At 42.9% G+C, this 18588-nt stretch overlaps 1 protein-coding gene across 1 annotated transcript in view; it reads left to right on the top strand.

Annotated features, from left to right (window-relative positions):
- COL4A6 (collagen type IV alpha 6 chain) overlaps nucleotides 1-18588 on the top strand; it is a 251832-nt gene that overhangs the window by 64788 nt on the left and 168456 nt on the right. The gene's annotated exons all lie outside the window — the stretch shown is intronic.

Here is an 18588-nt window from a genome sequence, read left to right on the forward strand (position 1 = left end):
ATACAGTAGCAGGTGCCTCCCCATATTTTTACTCGGATAATTTCATTCTTCTTTAGCATACAATAAGAAATAGGCAGAGAGAAATCCTTCAATGACTAAATAGAAGGAAATTAATAGCCTTTTGGGTCAGAGAATTATAATTCTGAACGCAGATTTCCCTTCGTCAGATAATGAGCTGCAGTTAAAGAGAAGATTGGAATAATGTGAAGATAATTTCACAAGTGCCCCTTTTAGGACCCTCTGGTTTAAAGTGGCAGTCTGCAGCAGGATATGATGAAAAATTACTTCGGACTGGGAGTCCTAAAAACTTGGTGTGGATATTGTCTCTAATCCCAAGTTTGGGTAACCATGGGAAAGTAACTTCACCTCTGTGAGCTTCTGTTTCCTCGTCCTGTGAAATGGGAATGAAAACAAGACACCTGACCTAACACTCTTGGGTGAGGATGTTGTGAGGATCAGATGACGATAATCCTTGGGAAAATGTGTTTTATAAACTGAACATTTCTACAATATACAGTGTGAAGATGATACATCAAGTTCTTGCTTAAGAATTTACAATGGAGGGCACAGGGGTGGCTTAGTCGGTTAAGCGTTTGCCTTTGGCTCAGGTCGTGATCTCAGGGTCCTGGGATCGAGCTCCACATTGGGCTCCCTGCTCAGCAGAGAGTCTGCTTCTCCCTCTCTCTCTGATCCTCTTACCCACTTGTGCTCTCTCTCTCTGTCTCAAATTAAAAAAAAAAAAAAAAGAATTTACAATGAGGGGCGCCTGGATAGCTCAGTCGGTTAAGCATCTGACTCTTGATTTCGGCTTAGGTCATGATCTCAGGGTCGTTAGACGGAGCCCTGAGTCAGGCTCTGCACTAGGCATGGAGCCTGCTTAAGATTCTCTCTCTCCCTCTCCCTCTTCCTCTCCCCACCTCTAAAATAAAAAGAACTTACAATGAAAAGCCCAAACCCCTCAGAAGGGTCTTTGGTGTGGCTAGTAATCTGGCCCTACCTAATCTCTCCAGCCTCATCAGGAATCATGCCCTTATAAGACCTCTCTGCTTGGTTTATATGGTTCCATTTACTCTCCTGCAAATAAAACGTTCTCTTTCTTACTTCTGTTACTTTACTTTTGCTGTTCTTCTTGCTTCCCCTCCTTTTTTTTTTTTTTTTAACCTAACTAAGACAGGTAGGAAATGCACCTAGCTTAAGAAGCGCCTCTTCCAAGAAAGCTTTCTATGTCCTCACTACTTCTCAAAGTACGGTGCTCACACCCACAGGATCAGCATCACCCAGGAGCCTGTGAGAAATGCAGATTTCCAGGCCCCTCCCAGACCTGCTGATTCAGCTTTTGCGTTTTTACAAATTCCCCACTGCACATCAGAGTTTGAGAAGTGCTGTCCTACCCAGCTCCAGTCTTCACTCCCTTCTCCCTTCTCTGAACCTCTAGAACACTTGGGCTTGTCTGCCTTGTTACTGAATTGCTATCCAGTTAAACTGTTCAACTCTGACACTGTGAGTTCTTGGGGGACAGCTATATATTTCATGATTTTATATTTAGAAATCATTTGCTTTACTTGCTTTCAATTCCACAGAGGCTTATGGTGTGTTTGCTTCATATAAGCCCCTGTGGGTACAAAAATGAGTAAGATGTTACTTACCCATACTCTGAAGGAGCTCAAGGGCTAGTAAAGGAAGGGATGAGGATAGCCAAGACAAAGCCTCTGCTTTCGAGCCTAGTGGAAATACATATACGTAAGCAAGTAACTTTAACAAACGTTTGTTAATGCTCTAACAAGTGTTGCCCAAAGAATGCAGTTGAGTGAGTAATTTGGGAATTGAGGAGGTAGGAAAGGCTACAGAAAGAAGTTATGGCTAAATTCGGAAGTTGAGTTTGAGCCCCCAGGGACACAGGGGTCTCCCACACGAGGCACAGCATGAGTGGGTGCACCACACACATGTGCACAACACACAATACATGGTATGTTTAGGGAATAGCAAGTAGTCAGCTGTGGCTACATCGTGTGGAAAATGTGTGTGTGCTGGGGTAGGGGGCAGAGAAGTCTGGATGGCTGGACACAAGGCTCAAAATTAGGCTGGAAGGCACAATACAAAAGATCCTATATATAACGTGCATCACACTAAGGAACTTCAGGGGTTTTTTTTCCCCCCTTTCATTATACAATGGGGATTTCTTAGTGATTTTCAGATATTATCTTGTAGCAAGTGCTCAATAAAATTTCCTCGAATTGATTGTGGAAGGAGAGAAAAGAGTCTCTTCAGGGGTATAGGCAAAGTGTCCCTTAATTTGCTCTGGATTTTGCCATCTTGATTAGGATTGTCAAGACACTGGTGGGGGAAGAAAATGTACCTGACTGAAAAGACCTCCCTATCGGAAGAGCAAAGTCAAAGCACATCTTTAAAGGCTCAGAAAAAATTGATCTGAATAAAATGTGGGTTATTATGTCATTGAAAGCCAGACAGAATGTCTGATGTGACCAAAGAACCCTTCAAGGCCTCCTTTACCGGTAGCAGGCATACAGGTGTCTGGAAAGTGAAGGTGCGAGTACATGAACTTGGTGTTGAGATAAGCTCACAGCTGTGAAAAGAAAGACTGGTGGTTTGGCATCTGTACACCCACCTTCCAAGCCTTGCTCTCCAACTTACTAGTGGTGTGATGTTGCCACAAGTTAGGCCTGTGCTTGGGAGCTGAAAGTAGGCCCCTGCTTCTTTCTATTTTTATCACCTTCTTCCCTATTTGGGAAAGATCTTCCTGGATAGAACCACCGGGGCAGCTGAGGTGTTACACTACTAACTGGCCACTGGACTTCCTTGCAGGAACTTGCTTTATTGACTCGACTTTTGAGGCCCCACGGAAGGGGTTCAGATCATCCCAAGTGCAGAGATTTATGAGAGATTGCAGGATGTCAGTTGAGTCATGGAATCAGACTTTCGAGGCTCAAAGAGAATAGGGGAAATATTGCTTTAGCCCACCAAACCCCCTCTACCATATGCCTACCAAGTAATAATCTCATTCTGTGTTTACCTTCTTCCAATAGACCCACATCACCTCCAGCTACCGTGCTCTCCTGTGCTACAGTAGTTCTAGTCAGCCGCACTGAGTTTGAGGAGGTTCACCCTTGTTTTGAGCTTCTGTAATATCACGTTGCATAAGTAGGAATAAACATAGAATGGTCTCGAGACCAAGAGACTTGATGGTCCCGGATTCTTCTGCAAAGTTTGAGGGCAGTTCTGGGCCATGAGGTTGAACACATAAGTAAGGCAACTGATTTGGGACAGAAAGGTGCAGGTGAAGGAACTGGAGCTGTTGTGACTGGAGAAGAGGAGACTTCTGGGACAGGTTAGCTGTCTTTAAAAGATCTGGAAGACTGTCAGGGGGAAGGGGATTCACCTTTTTCTGTATTGCCCCAAGGACTAGAGCTAGGGTCAATAGGTCAAAGCTCCAGGAAATAAATTGCAGCTCAATATGAAGAAAAGCCATCTAACCATCCGAGCTCTCTAAAGGTCTAATAGGCTACCTTGGGAGGGAAGGACTTGCCAGTCATGGCAGTTATTGCAACATTGGCTGAATTTCAGAAATAGAAAGGACATTGTAAAGGACATTTCTTCATTGCATTGGGCCCCCTTGATAGACCCTGACATGCCCTCAAGGAACCTTGGTATTCCATGGAGTCATTTGAAAACCATTGGTTCAGGTGACCTCTACAACCAGTTGATCCCTGTGATCATACATCAATATACCTGGGAATTTTACCCATTTGTCCAAGTTCTACCCTCTTCACAACCTGCTCCTCTTTTTTTAATGTTTCCTTCAACTTGCTCTAAGTAGGGAGCTCCATGCTGTCTAGCAGATTGCATTTCTCAGGTTTCCAAATGGGGACTTGAGCCAAATGACCTGTGATCACTCCACACAGGCAGGTAAAATAGTTACTAAAGTTATTAAAGTTATGTGATATATTCTCTCTCCCCCCACCCCTGCCCTACCTCCTCCTCCCCCTTTCTCTTTCTGTCACACACACGCACCCTAGTTTGAGGAAATTGAGATCCACGAATGCCAAATGACTTGTCCAAGATCACACAGCTACTGAATGTTCATTAACATCCAGAAATGAAACCAGAACAACATGCTCTTAATTATTAACGGTGTGGCTTGAATTTCTGAAGAGATTTTAAACCCTCCTTCTCCCTCGGTATACTCCTACTAAATATTTATTGAATTAATTTATTTGGAAGTCTATGTCAGTAAGGTAAATCTATGGTTTCAAAATATAAAACCATATCTGATGGTACTTTAGACTTCTTTTACCTCAAATCAGTGAGGCTTCCCGAGCCTCTGAAGCTGCCTCTTGATGCATGAGACTTAAGATGACTCTGGACATGCCTGTTGCTCCCAGGCTCTCTCCTGTGAAAAGAATCTGGGATGTTCTTTATGCGTGCTGTCCAGGTTTTATGACTTGGAGGTTCCATCCAGCTTCCTTTAAAATCCCTTGGCTAAAATCGAATGCTGTCCCAGAAATGACTTAGTGCCCTGAGCCTGGGAGAGAAGGCTTCCTCTCTTGGATGGCTGAGTAGCTCCTTTAATCTATTTACCGCAAGTGTTCATTGCTCTGGGGCTCTGGGATTCTTCAGGATGAAAGCCCTCTATAAATATTTGTTATTGTTATGATAACCAGTATGGCTTCTTGAGTGAGATAAATTTGTCTTCTGGCTTCGGCTTCTCATAGCTTCCTTCCCTCTCCTTTTATTTCTCTTTCTGGATAATTTTTATGTTAGAGAAACAATCTATTTGTGCAGTTAATTAAGCTGAGTGCAAGGGGGATAGGCGTTAGCGACTTTTCAGGTTGTGAGGGCTAAGGGCCAGAGAAAGGCATTGAAGCGGGGGGCTTCGTATCATAAATATATTATTTTAATCAACCGGAGGGCAAAAAAAATCCCTGAAAACAGAATTAAAAGTGATAGCAGAAAAATAATTAAATATCACACAGAGAGGTCATGGGGACTAGTTTCTACAAAATTAAAAATGGTAAATCAATGTTTGCAATATTCTGTAGACTATCCTCATAATAGCTCTGGCTTTTGGGTTCCTATAGGATGACAGTCAGACTGTTTGCTGGGGACACAAAACCTCCCTGATCTGGCCTCAGACTAGTTTTCCAGCCGCATCCATTCCTTCTCTCTCCAATGACTCATTCTCGTCCCTCATTGCTTATAAAGCCCTCCCCCATTTCTTAAATCACAACCTGGTGGTCCTTCAAAAATTCAGGTGACAACTCCTTCATGAAACGATCCTGACTATTCTTACCCCAAATATCCATCTCTCTACCCCCTCTTCTGAAAGCCCATATGCCTGTCTGCATTCTCATCTGGCACATCAGTTTAGGGCAGCAAATTCTAGTAATCTCATATGTCCTTCTTGTCTCCCAAATATTAGTGGTTTGTAAGCTTCTGAGAGATGGAGCCCATCGCTGCCTTTTATGATATGTCCTTGTGTTCCCAATAGCACCAAGTGCATAGTGGAGATGGAGCCCATTGCTGCCTTTTATGATATGTCCTTGTGTTCCCAATAGCACCATGTGCACAGTAGACACTAGATTAATAGGTTAATAACTTCATGTTGAGGAAAGAGTCATAGTTGAACAGAACAGAAAAGTGAGAGTTGCAGGTGGATATTGGCATGAACGAAAGGATGTAGGGACCCTAGCAATTGAAATGAAAGAAAATGATAGATCTCTGGAGTTTGGGATTATTTAGCAGTTGGGTAAGGGCATTCGCTGGAGCCACAACACTGACTAAAACATCTGGTTGCCTCCAAATATGATTGACACAGCTGTTGGTGTGCTTAGAAATACTTTACTCTTGAAGTTAATGACTTTTGTCCAGCTGTGTCCAGTCTTCTAGCAGCTGCTCTGAATATAGCAGTTCTGGATTTCATCTGTTGACTCTACACAAGTAAGATATGTATATGGGGCTTCTTTTTTTTTCTTATTTCCTTAACTACTAATATGTTATGCGGGTGGTATTTTCCTGAAACCTGTACTTCCCAAAGGCAAACGATGACAGCCTCTGTCCTTTAACTTTCTTTAATGTGTGAACATTTAAAATAAATACCGTACATTTGCTCATTCCTACCTGCTCCCCACTGTCTTGCATTCCATATTTATACATTTCTCCCGCTTCGAGCCAAGAGCTTGTACCAAGTTCTGAAACAGGAATGGGCACCTAGGTGGCACCTAATAAATGTTCCCAGGTTTGGCTGATTGATTTAATTAAAGATCTGATAGAGTCGAAAGGCTGAACCATCTGTGTTTAATTTTAAGAAGAAATGCTCAGAGATAGACATGACCATGAATCTCCTGGTACAAGATAGAGTATTAACATGGATAGTGTAGGCCGTTGTCCTCCATTACCTTGGAAGACAGGAAAATAGGAACAAACCTGCAATTGCAACTGGCTTGAGTTAGATACGAAGGCAAACATTCACAGAGTGGTTAAAAACAAGGACTTTGGGATCAGACGGCTCTGGATTAGAGACCCGGATCTGGTCACTTACTAGCTGTGTAGCCTTGGGTAATTCACTTCATTCTCTGGCCCTCAATTTTCTCATTTCTAAAATGAGGATAGTGATATTGCCTACCTCGTGGGATTAGTTTGAGAATCAAATGAAATGATGCTGGAGATGTGCACATTTTGTAGGAGGTGGGGAAGGAGCCAGTAGAGAATGAGAGGCTGATGACGTAGGAAAGGGAAGGAATCCCTGATGGCAAGAACTTGGAGATAGCAATATCTTTTGATTGCAGTGGATAGATCTGCTTCCAGAATGGTTTGGGGTTCTGTTCTGTCTTAAACCATGTCAAACTGTATATCTCTAGTGTGGATTCAATCTCTAGGGTTCTGAAGCTCTTTCCAGTTTATGCCCTCTCCACATGCCTGACCTAGAAACACCACCCTCTGGAAAGGATCTGGAGTCCCAACTTTCCATTTCAGCTACTTTATCCCACCCATATCTTATCTTGTGCTGTGTTGCCAGCTCATAGAATTCAAAAGACAGGGTTACTAAGGCAAGCCTTCTGCTCTATTATGTCTGCAGCTTCCCCATCAAAAAGAGTATGGATTAAGTTCTATGATAACCAGTGGAATGAGAAGATGAGACAATTTCTTGAGAGTGATTGATCATCCATCGAACTTAGGGCTGCTTAGATGTGTAAGGTAAAATAAAGTGGAGTCATATTGGTCCTCAAAGGACTTTGTCCTATTTTCGTGGTTACTTTACCTGTCAATGCTTATGCTACCATTCAGCAAAGGCCTACTCTATACCATGTGCTGTGCCTGACACTGGAGATACAGAAATGAATAATATATTGATTTGCTCTTGAGGAACTCATAGTCCAGTAAGGGAGACAGACAAGAAATGTGATAGTGTTGACGCAGAGTGCAAAGTGCTAGGTACAGGAGGTACGGGGGTACTGTGGGAGTCTAGGGCACCCTAAATTGTGTGGGAGGTGTCAAGCAAGACGTCTTGGGGAACCTGAGTACTAGTGATATTATATGGGAATAACCTTGAATATGCTTTTGATCATTTGCAAACTTTTGCAAACTAACAATTCTTTGTAACAAATTATTTGGATATAGCCTACAAGTGATTTTAACAGATTGATGTGTTATGAAGATTTAAAAAGTATATAAGATACCTTCCTAACTAGGGACCTTCCCAATGTCTAACTAACCCTGTCCTGGACCATCTATACTTCACTGCCAGAGTGACTCTCAGAAGAGTTCCCGAAGAGGAGTTGGCAAGTTGGAATTACCAGGAGAAGGCAGAGAGGGAGAAGCAAGGAGAGGAAGAAGGCGCACGTTGCAGGGAGAAGTAACAGTATACGCAAGAGGAATGGATGAAAGAGGGCAATTTTTAGGAGGTTGGTGAACGTGACAGGAGAAGGTGGTAGACGCAGACATAGAGGGCTTTGTATGCCACAGTAGGAAGTTCGACTTCATCCTCTAATGAGAAACCACAGAAGTGGTTTTGCGTAAGAGGGACCATGTGTGGGTTGCCATTGTCCTATCTCAATGGTCACTGAGGAGGAAAATTGAGGCAAGGGGTACAAGTGGAAGTTTTACCAAATTCCAGGTTGGACTGACATTTTGAGGGCCAAAGTTGCTATGGAGTCAAGTCATTTTCTAACGTCTCTACTGAGAAGTCACCCAGCTCTGGGCTGTTGACCATGAAGCAGCAAGTAGAGGAGGCCTTGCCTATCCATTGCAGGTTTTTGGGTCTTGTCTAGTCCCATTTCCAAAGTGTATCATGATAAAATTCTGCCATATGTCTTCCAGTTCTAACATGCCTTTTGCTCTTGTCCCAGTTCTATATATTTGCAAGCTCTCTGCCCATCATTGTAAGCCTTCATTGAATGAAGTATCTCTACTCGTCTGTTTGTATATATGTATGTATGTCAAGAAGATAATACGAAAAACCATGTGACAGCTAAAAAGGAATAAAGGGCAGTCTAGAATGAGTGGTGTGGACAAAAATATTTAGAGTTCAAAATCCCTTTTTTTTTCCTCTTTAAAGGGAATTGAAAAGACTTTTCTGCACTTTGTTGTTATATCATGAGGACAATGAGTCAATGTTTGCAGGCATTTTTCATTTTTTTTCCGATGCAAGGTGTTACTTCTGCTCTTATTATTTTAATAGATAAAGTGTTGCAGATGAAAAATTCCAGGGAAATGAGGAATGATGATTATACCCATGAACCAACTGTCTGTATTGATGACATGTTGCCAGTTTCTTCACACTTATCTCATTTAATCAGGCTGTTTTTCTTGGAGAGCTCTTTAGGTAGGTGATGGAAACTTGGATTTATGGCTGTTGTTTATGAAGAGGGTTAATAATCCTACACTCTGGTATTTCCTGCCCTTTTTTCCGACACTTCTGAACATTTTAGAAGAGTTTAAGTCTGGGTGCTCAGGCACAATTCCATAGATCAAAATTCCATGTTTCAAATCTGATTCAATGTGGAATGCATTATGTCACTGCTCCGCTCTACCTGCTTCCTCGGTGCCCCATTACCGGGCTAGCTCTATAACCGCCTAGCTTACTTTGTAAGACTTTTCAGTGTGCCTTATGCAAATTACAACCCTTAAGGATAGACTCTGGTATTGCTTGAACACTTCCCCACTATATGGTTGAGATACGGACTTTGCAGCAAGATTGTGCAGCAAGATTTCAGTCCTAGACCTGCCATTCACTAGCTATTAACTTCGGCTTAGTCTTGCAATCTCTCTTTGTCTCAGTTTCTCCCTTTGAAAACTGGGGTTATTAATTGTATGTACTTCTTGCGGTTGCAACAAGAATGAAATGATTTTGATATGCAGAGCATTAGAACCGTGCCTGTCATATGGTTAATATTATTATTTGCTGTTGAAACTCTGTATTTGCTGTTCCTTCTATCTGTAACTTTCTTCCCTAAGAGATATGCATGGCTGACTCTTTACCATCATGCCAATGTTCACTCCAATGTCATCCCATCAGGATGTCCTCCCCATGGGGTACCTGGGTGGCTCAGTCGGTTAAGCGTCTGCCTTCAGCTCAGGTCATGATCCCAGAGTCCTGGGATCGAGCCCGGCACTAGGCTCCCTGATCAATGGGGAGTCTGCTTCTCCCTCTGTCCCTCACACACGCACACTCTCTCGCTCTCAAATAAGTAAATAAAATCTTAAAAAAAGGATGTCCTTCCCTGGTCACCTAAAGTAGATCCCTCCCTACCATGATCTACCACATCACCCTGTGATTTTCATTGTTTGTATCCAGTCTCTGAAATTATCTGGTTTCTTAATGTATGTATTGTCTGAGTACCCTTGCCAGAACATAAGCTCCATGAGGCCAGGGACCTTGTTTCCTTGTTTGCCTTGTTCACCAGTGTATCCATATAGTAATGCATAGTCCATGGCAGTGTTCAATTAATTTGTGTTGAATGAATAAACAAACACAGTGATTCTATTTTCTGAACCAGAAACTGGGGCACCTCTTTTATCAGAGAACATTTTTATGTTTGAAGGTGTAAGAAACAGTTGGAAGATATACTTTGGATCCTAAAACATTGAAATGTCTTGCACATTTTTGATGGTTCAGGTGGGGCTCGGCCAGAGAACATTAGCACTGACATTGAAAATCCAAGCATATGATCTCTAGCAATGCTAGTGTCGCCTACAGTGATCATTGCAAAATGGATACCTAATGATGTTGGTCGCTCCCTCTTCTGTTCCCATGGGTCTCCCTGGATAGATCTTGCTATCTCAATGGGTGCGACCTCACCATTTTTATGATCGTATCTCTAGAGTATTTAGCGCAAGATTTGCACACAGCAGGAGCTCAGTAATTGACCACTCTGCTGAGGGACATTCACTTTTCTTCCACATCACGACTTTGCATGTCAATGCGGCATGGGAAGAAGAGACCACTTGGCATAGGAATTTCAAGAGTTAGGGCTTAGAGTTGTGGCTTAAGAAGTGGATTCACTAAAAACAGCCAACCTCTTAATAAAAGATTGTCTAACCCGGGCCCTAGAGACTTCTTGAAGAGATCATTGTTTGGTGATTTCAAGGTGGGCTCCCTCTCAGACTTTCAGGTTGCCATAGAGATGGCATGTTTTTCTTCCTAAATGATATTTGCTTGTCATCTCAGAAGTCTGTTCAGCTTTGAAGCCTTGCTACCCTATCAAAGGCCTAGTGTGTTAAATGAAGTGAGGAAAGAGAATCTAAAGACCATCCTACGAAAAACGCTATTGTCGGGAAACCCTTCTTTTCCCTTTTGGTGATCGAGGAAGGATGAACATGAGGAAGAAGGAAGGGTTCTAGGTCACAGGGTTCAAAATCCAGGGCCGCAATGGGCCTGTGAGAGTTGTGGCTACAGACCATAGTATTTGTGGAGGAAAAAAAAATGTGTGTTCAGAAGTTGTTCCAGTCAGTGTCCTATAATAAAACACTTGTAGTACTGTGCTAAGCAGTATAGAATCATTTCATGGTGTTTGCTGGTTTTAGTTTATCTGAGTATATGTTGCTTCTTCTTTTTTTTTTCTTGAGTATATGCTTCTTGAGGAAAGAGAATATCTTAACACTCCTTTTGCTTGCAGCATAGCACCTTATTTTGTGTCATCTGCAAGGTTTTCTCTCCTTTTCCAACTCCCTGGTATCATCTTTCTAAATCACTTCTCCAATAGCATCATTTTCTATCAAAAAAGTTAATGGCCCTGCCCTCCCAATTAAATAAAGCCAAACCCTTGAGTCTGACACTAAAACCCTTTTGGGATCTCTCTTTCCACCTTACTTTCCCACCACTTCCATAATATACTGTAATCTCAGACATCCTGGAGTACTTATCTCGCATTTCCTGGATAGGCCCTGTGCTTCTTTGGGGTCGATCTTTCCCACCACCCCTTCCCCCACCAAATGTTTGCTTATGCTGTTCCTTCCCTCTGGAATGCCTCTCCCTCACCCTATAATCTCTAGCTAATGAAATTCTTCCCATCCCTTAAAGCTCATTTAAATGCCACCTCAGTGGGAAGTGATCTTTTGGTCTTGTGCATTCTTCTTGCCTTTTCTCCTAATCTTCTTTTCATCCTCCTGAGGCTTAACACAAAGCCTCCATACAGATATTCAAATATGTGTGGAATCATACATGAACTGTAGGCTAACTCACATATATCCCAAAGCTGTAGAGGTAGAAACTGTGGCTGTCCAGCAAGGCTGGCCAAGAGGGATGCCATGTACTGAAGCCTGTTTTCTCATCATCTCCCATGATGAAAAAGAGAAGATGAACTTGGAGATTGTTTGGGAAGTGATAAGCAGGCAAAGAGAAGTAGGCTCACTTGACTACAACTGGGAAGGACTTTCTGAGGAGACCTGGCTTGTCACTTCACTGAGGAGTAGAACCCAGGCCTCAGGGGGAAGAGCATCGGGACCTAGAAACACTGAGGACTGTAGCCTTGTCTGGGCTTTCTTATTTCTTGCCCCCATTACCCTGTGTAGCTCAGCCACCCTGTCAGAAAACTTGGTTCCTTTACCATCACCTCTTCAACCAGTGGTGATGCCAAAGGGACTGGGATCCAGAAGAAAGGGATTGGTAAGAGTAAAGAAAATCGATATGTAATCTCTTAATTAAGACATTCTCAAAAGGAACCCCAAGTTCTAGAAAATCTCATAAGAGGGTAGGCAAGAATTGCCTTGTTTAGAAGCAGTATGGCATAACGTAAGGCCAGTGACAGAGGACGTAAGCACAGACCCCTCAGGGACCTTGAAATTTGACTCCCCTGCTTTGTCTTAAAAATCAAGACCCATTTTGTAGCCTCCTCCATAATATAATTGTGTTTTTTGAGTACTTAATGTTTTAAGTTGAAGTTGATGCCCCAAAGATGTGTCCTAGGCTTATGCTGTGGCTTTTCCAAGGACTACCTGGCACACCACTGGATATTACAATATTGTCAACTCTGCTTTGGTGAGGATTCAATGAAATAATGCATAGAAAGCACATAGCCCAGTGCCAGATGCATACCAAGTGCTCTCTGCATGAGCCCCGTCTGTGGTTAATTCCTCCCAGGGTACAGTGTTTTGCCCATTAAGCGATTCATATCTTCCTCAAAGGTTTGTTACAAGGATTCTGTGGAGTATGTATACAAAGCACATTGACTCCTTGCTTCCTGGCCAAGCAAAAGCCCACTTTTGAGGAGAGGGCTTTACTGTTCGCACCTCCTGGAGTAAAATGTTGGGTTTATTCACATTAAACACATGTTCAGCATTTGCTTCTCAGGGGTCAGGTGTGTCCCTTCTTTTCTAGCTGGAGATAGAGGAAGGGAAACTGAGGCAACAGCCAAGTGAGGAGCATGCGTTCATGAGTGTGCATGTGCACGAAGACACACACACACACACACTTCATAACAGCCTCACAAAAACTCTTCCTGATGCCTGTGTTTACCTAACTCCAAAGCACGGACTGTAGGCTAGAGCGTTCTGACCAAGATTCTTATGTACCTTGCCACATTGATGGGGGAAGAAGAGGTCTTATAATAGCATGGCAATTATCCAGGCAATTTGCAGAGGATATTTTATCTGCCAGTATGCTCTCTGGCAGAAATGATCTCTGATTACAAGCCTTGTACGGTGAATATATAGATTGTTTCACTATCTTGCCTCTCTGTGTGTGTGTGCGCGCGTGCGCGTGTAGCCAATATGTTGTGTTTTGTTTTGTTTTTTTTTGCTGCCTGAAAAAAATACAGCTTCAGTGGTTTTTCTGTGCACGTAACATCACTATTTTTCCTGGTTGGAAATAACTTTATTTTGTTGTTCTTGTTTTTCTCCCCTTCTTTCTGCCCCTCTACAAGCAAAGCATCCTTTTGCATCCTGAAAACACCTCACTTTAAGATCAAGGTACAGTCTTTTAAGAGTATTACCATCTGGGATCTGCCACAGGGGCCACCAGGTGCTTTAAAAGTATATCATAACCACAGGTTCTATTTGCTCGAGGGGTGGTTGTGAGAAGTCTTCCTAGCCACCCTTCCAACACACATAAACACACACACACACACTCATTCACACTCACACACAGTCACTGACTTTTTAAAAAGACTGCTTCTGAGCGCCTGAGTGGCTCAGTCGTTAAGCGTCTGCCTTCGGCTCAGGTCATGATCCCAGGGTCCTGGGATCGAGTTCCACATCGGGCTCCCTGCTCGGCGGGAAGCCTGCTCTCCCTCTCCCACTCCCACTGCTTGTGTTCCTGCTCTCGCTCTCTGTCTCTGTCAAATAAATAAATAAAATCTTTAAAAAAAAAAAAAGACTGCTTCTTTTTTATGTTGAAAATTTAAATTTTAAAAATCAAATCAGACTCATTGCAGTCATTTATTTATTTATTTATTTATTTTTTTAAAAGATTTTATTTTATTTATTCGAGAGAGAGAGAGAGCACAAGAGGGGGTAGGGTCAGAGGGAGCAGCAGACTCCCTGCTGAGCAAGGAGCCGATGTGGGCCTCGATCTTGGGACTCCGGGATCATGATCTGAGCTGAAGGCAGTCGCTTAACCAACTGAGCCACCTAGGCGCCCACATCATTTATTTTTAAATTAAAAAAAACTGCAAATAAACATAAAGAAGAAAAGACCACACACCCCCGCCAAAATAGCCACTGTTAACATTGATAACAGTGGCTATTATATCCTTCCAGAATACAGATTCATGTGATTTCATTTTAGTAATGAAAAGCAACTTGTCAATAGGGCACAGTTCTCTTGGGGATGACAGTCATGTAACTTGCAATGAAACAAAGACAGGGTGTTTAGATGTGCACCTGAGAGCCGATTGGAACCCCTGAGGCTAACCTTGGCTCCAGCAGAATTCACTGTGGATAAAACAGAATTAAGTGCCAGAGCAGATGCCATTTCTGAGGGATTGACTGTCCTTGCCGAGGCTCTGCAGTGTAAGCAAAACTTCCCCTGCACATTGCTGGCTAAAACCTTGGGTTCTGGCTCTTGAGAAGGAAAGGGGTAGATTTTGACAGTCACCTGCCCCCAAACCAGAAACAAAGTCAACACTAAGCACCAAGGTCCTTTGAACGTCATTTATTTTTCAGTAACCACTCTTTCAGAAAACTCAATTATAGGTGCTTTGTGGGAGAGTTAGGATGTGTGGCAAAAAGACATGAAACTCCCTGTTCTGCAAGATTGAGTTGTTATTTATAGAAAGATGAATGATTTAAATCTTTCTTAAAGCGGTACCACTTTCAATATTCACTTAGAGCGCCACTACCTACAGCCATTCAGGGCAACATATTTATATGTAAAGGTTTCTTTAGAGGCCTGAATCGAATTCATTTTTCCCCCATTTTTTCCACCTATCCAAACAACTCTGGTTCTCAAACTGTAGCACGCCTCAGAAGCACCTGGAAGCCTTTGGAGAAGGAGGGGGTTGCTCTTAGGAGGGGGGTTCCAACTTAGTAGGTTTGGAGTGTGGGGCCTGAAAATTTGTATTCGCACAAGTTCCTAGGTGATGCTGATTTTGCTTGTTTCAGGACCAGATTTTGAGAACCACTGCCCTACAAGACTGTATAGGAACAGTCCCATCCCAAAATATTTCAGAAAGATGAAACTGTGTAAAATTTCCAAAATATTATTCTCAATTTAGGCGAATTTTATAAAATTATTGGATTTAGCCACCACTGCTCCACCACTCCATACCTATTGCAGATTTTATTTTTTAGATCTGTGATGGCATTTTTGTTCCAGAGTTCCTTTTTTTATCTACCCCTGTACCTTGTAATCAACAGAATTGTTTTGATGTTTGTGTTTCTGAAAAAAAAATATAGTCTTCCAATACCTTCAGGTGATATGTGGGCTCATCTCTTTTGAAGAGGATTTCTGGCTCTGCCAGTTATTAGCTGTAGATCCTTGAGCAAATTACCTAACATCTCAGAACTTCGGTGTCCACATCTGTAAAAAGGACAAAACCCAAAATAAACAGAAGGACACCTGGCTCCCACAGGAAGTATGAGCATTAGACAAGATAAAGGGTATATAAAAAACCTCACATAGGGGACAATGAACATTAGGCCCCCAACCCCCCTTTTATTATCTATATTTATGTTTCAAGTGATTCTCTACCATGATTTCCAGTGATGATTAATCTGTAAGAGGTTATAAATATCTAACGGAGCCTGGGCAACATCTCAAAGATAATCATAGCAAATCAAGTTTTCTCTATAGTTTTAAGGTATTTTCGTGTCAGGAACAAGCAAGAACAGGTTCAATGATGAGAGTTAGCATTTATTGGTGCCTACTACTATGATTGCTGAGAATGATCTCATCTAAACCTAGCAACTGCTGTATAATGAAGGGTATTATGATTATAATCATTATCTTCCAGATGAGAAAATGGAGGCACAGAGAAGTTAGGGTACCTCACCTGAGTTACCTGAGCCAAGATTTAAACCAAGGGCTGTCTTCTCTCCGAAGTCTGAACCTCTAACCGCTGCCTCTTCAGCTCAGAATCATAAGTGGTCACTGTCTGTAAAGGACCTTAAACATCATTGTCTAGCCCTCCCATTCGTAGAGATGAAGGAACTCAGGCCCACAGTCCGGGGTCCAGGGGTGGCAAGAGGCCCCTGCTGATTAAATAGTAGAGCCAAGAGCTAAACTTGGGTTGAATCCAACCCCTGCAGTTTTTACAGCAATGTGGTTTTGCTTTGGTACAAATAAACGTTTCACTCCCCAACTCAAGCATTGGACAAACAATGGCTCAGCTGAATTAGGAGGGGAAGTTAGATATTCCCATGTTTAACAGCCAGCTCCCTGTGGGAGGAGGGGAAAGCTCTGATTTGTATCATTTGCCAATTTCCACAGTATAAATCTTCCCACCAAGGCTGATTTCAAGCTATCAATGTGATGTCACCGAATGCAGAGTTGGAGAAGAGACACACACAATCCAAAGCCTTAAACTGATGTGAGCTGGCCCTGGCATACCTCTGCCTCCATCTTTGTAGAGCATGACAAACCAAACCCTGAGTGTTGTTCCAAGGTAAGATTCCAACAGTCAAGGAAGAAAAAAGAAAGAGTGTTTCTTACATATGCCAGGATTCTGAAAATTCAGTAGAATTGGTAACCTGGCCAATTCTTCTTTTAGAGTTTAGGACTGGCTCTCTTACTGATATTGAGCCCCTGCCAAGGGCCTCTAGTGACTTATTTATAGAATCTTTATTTTCCCAAAGGGTACATGGGTATATTGTGTCATGCTCTATCTTTAGAAATGCAAATCTCTTTTCTCAAGCAGTATCTTTGAGATTAAGGACAGATAAAACACTCATAAAAAGTTGTTTGTTTTTATTGAAAACAACTCTACAACAACCAAAGACCTTTTTTAAAAAACTTATAAAATAACCTCAGGAATACACGTTTCTTTTAGGAAATTTAGAAAATACAAGCAAACAAAAGAAAGCAGGTTAAAAAAAAAAAAGAAAGAAAGAAATTATCCGTTACTCTGGGATCCAGAGATAGACGTTAACATTTTAGCGCGGATACTTCTAATATTTTTCTCTTCTTATATGCAGATAAAACAAAAAAACATTTTTTTTAAATGGCTCTACTGTAAAGGAAATCCATTTACAAATGAAAAGATTTCACAGATTATTATCCTCCTCATACAGGTCCTGACACCTTTGTATTCACGGAAATGGTGTGTTGGCTATATTTATGCTGATGTTCTACACGCATTTGAAGACATTACTACTAATGGGGATTGTTATCTGTGAGGACAGATGGGGCTAAAAAGACCAGGGTGACAGTCTCGGCCCTTTCCAGTCCGTAGCCCACGGTTCGCACAAAGACTGTTTTTGAGTCACAACTGCAGCTGTGCGGATATGGCGCTTGATTGGGACTCTGCCTCGGAGGCCTGAGGTCATCCCAGAGCTCAGAAAACAGCCCCCTCCTGCACGCCCTTATTGCTGTAGCCAGCCTGGCCTGCCTGTTGCTTGCTTCCTGCTGCCTGTGGCTCGGCCCCATTGTTTGAAGTGGGGCCTCCGAGCCGCTTTAATGGGTTTTCTCCTGCCCTCCCTGCTCGGGGTTGCCTCAGGGCAGTTCGCTGTACAACAGTCTGATCTGGTGTCCTGGGGCCATCCATCCTTCACACATGTTCAGCCCCGTGGGGCGCTGTTAGAAACGGAATTCCTTCATTCCCTCCACTGGGTCTGGATTTTAGCGAAACAATACCCTGGAAAAATTTAACCACAAGGCTAGATCCCTGACTTTGGGAGGTGCCTGTTTCTTGCTGAAATGGATGCTCATTATTAAGTCGGGGAAGGGCCACCAACGGGAGTGGCCAGAAGGTAAGGTAAAGCAGCTTGACGTCTCTGCGGTCTTCGCCTTGGGCTCCTCGGGCTCCTTGGGCTCCTCGGGCTCCTCGGGCTCCTCGGGCTCCTTGGGCTCCTTGGGCTCGGCGTCTCAAATGTGGATTTTCTTGACAGATCCTCTCCTGCCGCGTTTCCTGAGTGTGACTGCCTCCTTAGAGGCCCAAGGTGAAAGGTGGATAACCACGAAGTGCTTTGGGAAATGTAACTCTTAATTAGGAGCTGCTCTAAGTGGTGGTAAATGGTGTAAATACAAATGGGCACTTTTGGGTGGCTGTAGGCCGACGTTTTTGTCATCGTGCATCATGATTGGTGAGGGTGGACTGCCAGGCTCCCTCCTGAGAGAAGAGACGTTTTGAGCAGCGAAAACCTGACAAAAGAGAACCCAGGCCTGTGGGCACCTTGTGAAAGATCAATCAGGGTTTTAGTTTCAGAGCTGTTAGGAGTAGCTGTGTGGCCTTAGGAAAGCGACTTCACCTGTCTGTGTCTTACTTTCCTCCTCAGTAAAAAGGCAATAAAAATAACATGTCCCGGGGCACCTGGGTGGCTCAGTTGGTTAAGCGTCTGCCTTTGGCTGGGATCATGATCTCGGGGTCCTGGGATCGAGCCCCGCATCAGGTTCCTTGCTCAGAGGGGAGCCTGCTTCTCCCTCTCCCGCTCCCCCTGCTTGTGCGCTCTCACATAAATGAATAAAATCCTTAAAAAAAA

The sequence above is a fragment of the Leptonychotes weddellii genome, chromosome X (assembly GCF_054177405.1).
Source record: "Leptonychotes weddellii isolate Sample4059 chromosome X, ASM5417740v2, whole genome shotgun sequence".
In the NCBI taxonomy this organism is placed as follows: Eukaryota; Metazoa; Chordata; class Mammalia; order Carnivora; family Phocidae; genus Leptonychotes; species Leptonychotes weddellii.